Source organism: Dipodomys spectabilis, unplaced genomic scaffold (genome assembly GCF_019054845.1).
Source record: "Dipodomys spectabilis isolate Male_0828 unplaced genomic scaffold, ASM1905484v1 ptg000527l, whole genome shotgun sequence".
Taxonomy (NCBI): Eukaryota; Metazoa; Chordata; class Mammalia; order Rodentia; family Heteromyidae; genus Dipodomys; species Dipodomys spectabilis.
The window spans coordinates 71,017-80,519 of NW_024871204.1; positions in this window are offsets into that span (position 1 = coordinate 71,017).

Below are 9,503 nucleotides of genomic sequence, written 5' to 3' on the forward strand. Positions count from 1 at the left end.
AACATCACTAATCACCAGAAAGTGTTAGTCAAAATAATGAAGAAAATTACCGCTTCATATGAATTAGGCAGGATAACTACAAGAAAAGGAAAGAACAATGTTGACAAAAGTGTGGTAAAATTGCAACCCCTCTATGGGAACCAGTAGAGCATCTCTTCAAACAATTTAAAACAGGATTATTCATACTAGTCACCTAACCACTCAGGACAGGGGCTGAAATAAAAGGATAGTGGTTCAAAGCCAGCCTGGGCAGAAAATGGGAAGTGCATCTGTGGTTTAAAGTGGTAAAACACTAGCCTTGAGGAAAAGTTCAGAGACAGTGGCCCTGACCTGAGTTCAAGCCCCATGACAGAAAATAAAAAAAGAAGAAAAGAGAATTTTCATATGATCCAATTACTCCATTTCTGGGTATATACTCTAAAGATCTAAAAGCAAGGTCTGGAAGAGATCCTTGTACTCTCATATTCATTTTGTACGATACTCAAAACCTGGAGGCAATCCAAGTGGCCATCAACTAATGAATAGCTAAGGCAAATGTGGTTTATACCCACAGAAGTATATTATTTCAACTTTAAATAGAATTATGTTTTGACAACTGCTATATTATGCATGAATATTTGGGACACTTTGCTAAGTGAAATAAGCCAGTCATAAAAAGATCTAATATTACATGATTCTACTTATATCAGTTATATAGAACAGTCAAATTGATAGAGACAGGAAGCAAAATCGTACCTGATGCATATCTTGAAGCAGAGGAGAGTGGAAAATTGTTTTACTGAATATACAATTTGAATTTTGGAGGATGAAAAGTGTGAACACTGATCTTATACAATATTGTAAATGTACTTACTACAACTATGCTGTATTCTTAAAATGATTAAAATAATAAAAAAAAAAACCTGGGAGAGGAGAAGGAGAATGATGAAGAGGTAAGTATAATCAAGGGACATTGTATGCCTATGTGGATATATCAAAATGAAATACACTTATTTAACTAGGTAAAGCTAATACAGAGTTTAAAATAGATAATACATTTTAAGTTGTTGCATTTGAGCACAATTATTGAAAAGAAGAGAAAAACAACAACAGGATTGGAAACAATTTAAATTGTCAGAATTCTATAAACCTGTGTTCAAAACTATATCTCATTTAAGTGTGTGAGGGGTTTTTTTTGGGTGGGGTCTCTGGTCGTGGTTCCTGAACTCTGGGCCTGGGCACTGTCCCTCAGCATTTCAGCTCAAGGCTAGTGCTATACCCCTTGAGCCACAGCACTGTTTCTGGCTTTATTCTTTTTGCTTCTGTGGTGCTGGGGAATCAAACCGATGGCCTCATGCATGCAAGACAAGCACTCTACCACTGAGCCACCTTCCCAGCCCCTGTGAGGTTGTTTTTTAAACATGTTTTTATTAGTATTATCTTTAAGTAGTTGTACAAACAAGTTCCCATTCTGCACAACAGTATATGAATACGATGTGTCTGACAACATAATCACCCATCCCTCTCAACCCAACCCTTCTCCCACTTTTAAAAAAAATTGAGATAGGTGATTACATAATACTCACATAATTCACAGCATTGTGGAATTATGATACTTAATAAAAGTCACAAATGTATTTTAACCATACAAGGAAAATGATCATTTTCATGGTCTATAAAGTTTGTGAATTCTTTGAGCTTTGACCATACCAAGTATTTCTTCCATATTAGGTGATGTTTACATTTCTTGCCTTTTGTATAGTGTAGATTATTCCCGCTTTCCCTCTTATTCCTCCCTTCTAATCACTGTCTTTGGATTGCTTAGTTCTTTTCCTTCTATGACCAGTGGAGGTGATGGGCCTCTTGTTGTGTGTTGTTCTGTTTTCCACTCATTGTCTTCCTCCTTCTGGCTTCCCTCCATTGAGTGCAGATTTTTTTTTTAATGTAATGAGAGTATGCTCAGGGAAATCACCCCATTAGTTCAAAATAGATTGTCAATGTGCCTTCATTTGGATGTTTTCATACACATTTTCAATATATAATAGCATATGTAGCATAAGAAATATGTTTCTTCTTTTTCTTATGCTTGAAAGCAGTTTCTAGTTGCAGATAAAATGCATCAACTATTCCTCATACAAAATAGTAAAACATTACACACGAGTTCTATAGCCCTTGATATACATAACAAAACATCTCAGGTGCTTACCATAATATCCACCCTTCTTTCTGAATCAATAGATTTAACTGAAGTCTAGGGTAAGTCAAATAGTGATAACATTTCCCAATAGTGATAATATTTAGATAATACAGATAAAAATATTACCTGATAGCATCTAGGATATTGCTTTAAGGCCAGTCAACACATGTTCTGTATTTCTTGATTTCCTTCTTTCTGTTCCTTCATCACACTTCCTGGAACTTGGAAGTGATTACTGGCAATTTAGGGGTCACTTTGGGCCAAGACAGTGAGAGCTATATCCTAATGCTGGGGTATGCCTCCATCTTCTTGGAATCTTCATGCCTGTAATGTCTTCCTCTGGGCTTTCAACAGATAAGAGACTAAACCATTACTAGTTGCATTTTTATGATCATTTGAGTTCTCCTATCTTTAAGATACTTACACTGTGGATTGAGATGCACTCACAGAAAATACATAGTATTGCATATATATATATATATATATATATATATATATATATATATATATACATATATACATATACATATATATTCCTTTAAGTAGTTGTAGCAAGGGTCATCATTCAACAAGTCAGAAAGTAAATACAATGCCACTTGATCAATATCACTCCTTTTATCATTTTTCTTTCATTTGTTCATCAAAATGTCATTACCAGTTTCTTCTCTTCCTCTTGTTCTGAGATAGAAATTGATCTATTGTAAAGCCAAAGGATATGCTTCCTTCACTAGCTAGATCACGTTCACTGACCTTTGCTTTCTTAAAAACTGCTTAACTCCTGCAAGAGGGAATTGAAGGCTGCCAGACAGGAAGGATTGAGTGTAAGCTGTGGGAAGTGTTCTCATACTCTGCATCTAGAGGGCTACTAAACATGTTGATCTGCTCGATGCCTCAAGCAATTCAGAAAGTGGCTTGCATTTTCTAAAACCTAAATCCAAACTTTCCCCTTCTCCTTCCCACCAAGAATTCTCCCTCAGGCCTCTTCCTACCATAGTGTCTTGGCAGCTTAGAACTGCTTTACCTCAGAAATGTGGCACCAGAAGTGTGCCCTATGCTCAGCCAAGCATCTGGGATCTGGCTGATTCATCTATGGCTCTGAAAATACTGCAGTCTAATCTGTGTCCTGTGCTCAGGGTTCAATATGTGTGCTTAAATCCATAGCTACGTGCCTCCAGAGAGAGCAGGCTTTCCTCTTTCTATTAGCATTAGGAGCAGAATTACCATATAGGTTCTTTATAATAAAGCAGCCACACACAGCGATTGGTTTCATAACCACTTGCTGAGGTGAGTTTGCCTAAGGGAGCCAAAGCAATATGTGAATAAGGTGTTTTCAACTGGAAGCTTATAAGCCTACATTCCTAAGAGGAAGCTGCTGATAATAAATTCTGTCTGGGAATGGACTTTGTAGGAGATAGAATATTTTTCTGTGAAAGTGATTGCTTGAAGGAAAGCATTGACTACACGTAGCCATAATCTTACAAAACGCTATTTTAACTAAAGTATATCCTGTAAGTAAAATCGTTCTAGGAACATGGTTCAACTCATAGGCACAGTTTAATTCATAGAGCAAAAGCATAGTAAGAATTTTCTAGCAATTTCTGGAATGGTTGTCCTGGTTTCATTGATTGCTCTGAAACTGATCCCCTTTCAAACTAGCCAGCTGAGCTTCAAAAGAGGCAATTGAGCAAGATTTTGAACACAACTTCTGATCAATACCAGAAGTAGTAACTCATTAGGGGTAAAACCTACTTCCTACTCAGACTTCCTACTCAGAGCGGTTGCTTCATTGGCTTCCTGCCAATAACATGCCCTTCAACAGAACTAAACTTTGCCGTGCTAAGTTTCTTTCAACTTGCTTGTCTTTCTTGGGATATAGGCTTACACTATGGGAGTATTCCCAATAATCTGGGGTATTGTCCACAATCTTTGTTATGCAAGGCGGTAACCCTTTAGAAGGAGACACATCCTGCCTTGTTGGGGTAGCTCAAGGTTGGGTTAAACCCAACCATTGTGGTTAATGATGGAAAGTGTATCAGCAATGTCAGGAAAGGGCCGATGGAAGCACCTCAATAAAAATTTACCTCATGCATTGGCCATGAGAGGAAAAATTGGACTAGTGCCCATTACCTCGTTGGTTGGGGACTTTCATGTGCTGAGTGAGTCTTAGGCACAACGAAAACTTGAGTCTTGATGTTTGTTTTCATTCTCTGGCCCAAGAATAAAAATGTGGGAGCTGGAGGAAGCCATATTTGAGAAATCTCCAGTAAGGGGAGAGTTGAATATGAGAGGGGAGCACAAGAAACTTACAATAGATAGGATTTAGTGCACCAAAAACTGAAATCTCAACAGACCTGCTAAAATGGGGAATAAGAATTCTAGGCCTAAGGAACCAAAGAAAAATGATCCAAGGACCTGCTTCTGATAATCCACTGGGAGAATGGTGAAAAAGATCTCAGAACACTATTAAATAATGGATAATTTTTATTATTGAGATCCATACTGTGCACTTGTCCAAACAACAATTTGTTATACATAAGTGCTTGAAGGTGTGTGTTTTAAATCTTATATGCTGAAAGAGGAACTCAAAAAAGTCATGTCCAAATCTGGGTGCCAGTGGCATGCACCTGCAATCCAAGCTACTCAGGATCTGAGGATTGGGGTTCAAAGACAGACAGAGAAGAAAAGTCCTTGAGACTCTTATCGCCAATTAACCACCAGAAAACTGGAATTGGTGCTGGGCTCAACTAGTATGGCTTTCTTTCGCCTTGTGCTAAAGAGCTCAGGGACAGTGCCCAGGCCCAGAGTTCAAGTCCTATGACCAATAAAAATTAATGCTTAGGTGAAATGGATTAAATATTCTGCTCACCATTACTGTTAAGACTGTGTGGCACAGAGACCAGAAAAACAAGTGGTACACTTCCCACTGTAATGAACCTCAGACCCCCAAGGGCATGGAGTGCATGTTCGGTTGGCCAAACACAGCTTGGGGAAACTCGAATGACCCTGCTGTTGCTGTTTGCAAGAGGAGGATCTAAGACAAAAATCCTATCTTCCCAAGGCCAACTATACCCCTTGTCTCTGTAGGTACGGGGGACAACTGGCATTTCTGGGAAACTTATCAAGATGCAGTGAAGGCCGAACCTGTGAAGAGTTGAGCAGTAAGCACTAAATATAGCCAGGGGAATTGTCTGATGGTATTGTGGAAGACCAGTGCTGGAGACATTCCTGGCCAACTAGAGTAGAACCTGTGCTTTGTTCAATTTGCCATCACTTACATCCTAGCATTTCATCCACCTGTCCGTTCTCAAAACTTTTATACTAGTTAGGAGAGACCCCTTCCCCAGAGGGTCATTCATATTTCATATTTACATAGGTACTATTCAGGATCCTCCCCCAAAAGTTTCCAAAAATTCAAGCCAGGCCCCAAATAGCAGCTTAGGAATCAGTATAATTAGTATAAATAAGTTAGTATAATTAGTATAAATAAAATGTAGTTTGGAGGCTAGGAATATGGCTTAGTTTTAAATTGTTTGCCTAGCATGCATGAAGCCCTGGGTTTTATTCCTCAGCATCAGATAAACAGAAAAGGCTGGAAGTAGCACTGTGGCTCAACAGGTAGAGTGCTAGCTTTGAGCAAAAGAAGCTCAGGGAGCACGAGGCCTGGCAAAAATAAAATGTAGAGTAGAATAAGATCAACAGAGATTTGTTAATTATACTAAAAGATTTTTTAAACCCCTAAATTAAGTGCTCTAGTAGGATGGCATGGGAAAATTAATTCTAGAAACATTATCTATAAAGGGTAGATTTTTTTTTGTGTGATTGAAGGCCAAAGCTGCACAAAGGACTTAGAAGAATTCAACATTGCAAGTGAGAGAACTAAAAACTCAGATAAAGGGCTGAGAAGGTTGCTCAGCAGTAGAGTGTTTGCCTTGCATGCTTGCGCCTCTGGGTTCAATTCCTCAGCACCACATAAGCAGAGAAAGCCAGAAGTGGTACTGTGGCTCAACTGGTAGAGCGCTATCCTTGAGATGAAGAGCTGAGGAACAGTGTCGAGGGCCAGAGTTCAGTCGCAAGACTGACCAAAAATGAAAAAAAAAAGGCAAGCTACACATAAAGGGTTTCCTACCAAGAGGGACAGAGGGTTTCCTACCGAGAACGAGGGAGTTTGGTGGATTTTTATCTAGCAGGAATGCAAGTTTCCCTTCTAGTGGGAGAAGGGTTGCCTTCTAATAAGGAGGGTGTTAATGATCACATTGGTCAAAAACATAATTCAGTTTCATAATGCCCAGATAAATGTCTAATGTTTGTCAGGTATTGACTTGTGAAAACATATATTTATTAATGTACTACCATCTGCATGTCAATCTGTTCTTATTTTCTCAACCCCAGGGGCTCAATCTCAAGTCCGGCATAGTTTGTGTCAGCTCATTTTGCCCCAGGATTGCATGCTGACCCTCACCCATTCATGAATTTGGCCCTGTAGGCCATGAATTCAGATGCCAGCACTCCCAAACAATAATCGTGGAGTAAGAACCTGATGGTGACACATGTTTTCCTTTTCTGAGAAAGTCTTGGGTGTCAGGTATGAAATGGAAAACATATGCAGTCCTATATCCTATGTAATCAAAGTAATCAATGTTCTATGTGCCAAAATAAACAATAATATAGTCAATACATGAACAAAATGAAAAATAAAATGAATAACTACACTGAACGTAATATAGAATCAACATATGTATGTAAATATAAATCACATTTCTAAAATGTACACGAATGGGATGTTTTCTAGTGTTGAGGATCGGTTTCAGGCCTAAGGAACAGAATTGAATTTCTTCACTTCAGGGAGGCGAGCTTCCCCTTCCCTTACAGTGCAACAGAGTTACCCAGACCATGAGTTCCAATACCAGTCCTGGCAGAGAAAAATGGCATCTCTATACTATGTGATGCCCAAGTCTTAGGTATTTCATTATGCCTTCATTAAATGAATGTGATTGTGTAAATGCTTCATATAAAGTATTGATTAAAAATGTCATGTCAAAACCAGCTTTACAATGTCGGTGGGGGGGGGGGGTGGGGGGGTATGATTGGGTGGGAGGGAGGGGGGAGCCTGGGAAGGGAGGTGAAGGGTAAAAAAAGGAGGAAGCTGCAATGCTTGGTAAGAAATGTATGCATTATCCTGCCCATGTAATTGTAACCCCTCTGTACAGTATGTTCTCAAATAAAATAAAATTAAATTAAAAATAAAATAAAATAAAATAAAGTATTGATTAAAATCGATCAGTGTCCTATAATAGTGTATAATTTTATCCTGGAATCATTCAAGAACTGCCTATTCAATCATACATACATCCCATTCCATTCGTATTCATATGGATATGAATGAGTGTCTTAAGATCTCCTGCCATTTGGAGGTGGCAGGACCAGGATTTGAACTGTGGGCTCCAGCTCCCACCACTTAAACCTATGGATAGGGAACTCACTGGTCTGTCCCAAAACATCAGCAAGACCAATGATTAGGCAGGCACCAGTGTCTCTCAGCAGTCCTTCTTGATACAAGCCTGTATAGGAGGATTATGGTCAAAGTCACCGTAGGCAGGAAAGTCCTTGAAACGCCTGTCCAAGTTCAGTGTCAACAAAGCCATAAGTAGACCCGTATGGTAGAGGGGTAGCCTTGATCAAAAGCAGCTCACGGACTGTGCCCAGACCTTGAGTTCAAGTTCCGAGATTGGCAACAAACAGTCATACAGAACAATCTGTGCAGCCATGCGGCTAAAGCAAGTCACCCTCTTGTCTCCAACTGAATTGGACAGAGTTTACTTGGAAAGGGGCTGGGGAGCCGCTGTCATCTTGACTCCACCTATGCAGCCTGCATCACAGGATTCTGACTGCACCCCCATTCTTTCATGGTTCTTTCTAACCAATGGGATACAAGAATTGTGGCCACTCCCATATTCCATGCTGTCCAGTAGCACCCAGATTCCCTCTGTTGGTTGAGACCACTACCAGCAGTTGAGGAAGTTAGAGGTGGCTGGGTGGTGAGCAAGAGTCTTGAGGCGACTTTGGAGTGGATTAGGAAACTTACAGCCTAGTCAGTGAGTGGGAGAATAGAGGATTACCCAGAGCCTGGGAATGTGGCCAGCCCACCTCTCCCATCCTAGTGCTCAGATGTCTTTAACAACCAGACTCCGTGAGAGAGTTGTGGGCAAGAAACAACTGCCAGATCACCGACAGAAGAATCCTGCCATCAGACCTGCAACATTCAAAAAAACAAAGAACACAAAAAAGGGAGGGATCCCCAAGACAAACACCACTGGAGAGCGTGATACAAAGGAAGGTCCAGGGGCCACCCCTGCCTTTGGAGAGTGTTACAGCCATCAGGGTCCAGAGTGTCAAGGGTCCGGATACCACCAAAGATCTTCAGAGGTGCTACCAACACATGGTGCCTGCAGTGGACCGCAGCAAAAGAAGAAACCAGGTGCTCTGTGCCAATATCTAACCACTGAATCAGGAAAAGACAGACCTGCAGTATCAACGGGAGAAAGAGAGGAAGAAGATAGCCCAGGGGCACAAAGAACTGAAAATAGAGCTAGAAATCCACAAGCCACTGAAACAATAGTTGGTTTTGGCAGAAAGCGATTTACAATCAGCACCGGCCCACATGCAGCACGTGGCCGATCACAGAGTAATGGAGCACAAAACTCTCACCAGCTGCCTGCAGGCCACATAGCAGCGAATGGCAGAGTTGGAGATGGAGGCTTCTGCAGTCACTGATGCACAGAAGGAGATTGAAATATTCTTCGAACAGCTGAATGATGTAACACTTCAGCTCGAGTAAAAGATCAGAAGCTTCTATGACCTGGAGCAAGTGAACAGAGATTTTCAGGAGAAGCTGGAAGCACTCTGGACATAGAGGAGCAACAGGAATAACAGAATCTGCAAGCTCCAACAAGCACTGGAAGGGCATGAGGTACTGACAAGACTACTGGACAAATTTCCTAGACCATTAACTTCTGTTTCTAGGTGCTCCTCTACACCCATTATCCTTAGATTAGGCCTTCTGATGGTGTCTTCCAGGTGTTGGATAGATCTATCATATTTCTTGGACTTGTCTTGGATGGTTGTATGTTCTTTCTCTATAATATCTAGGCTGTCTTCAATCCCTGAGATTCGATCTTCTGCATGGTCTAACCTGCTGTCAAGACTCTCTTCTTTGTTTTTTATCTCTTTTCCTCCTAGTTGGTCAGCTTTGATGGCTTCAAGTTCTTTGTTGAAGCTCTGTTTTAGGTCTTGTATGAATTTCTTTACTTCCTTAATTTGGTGTTCAGTG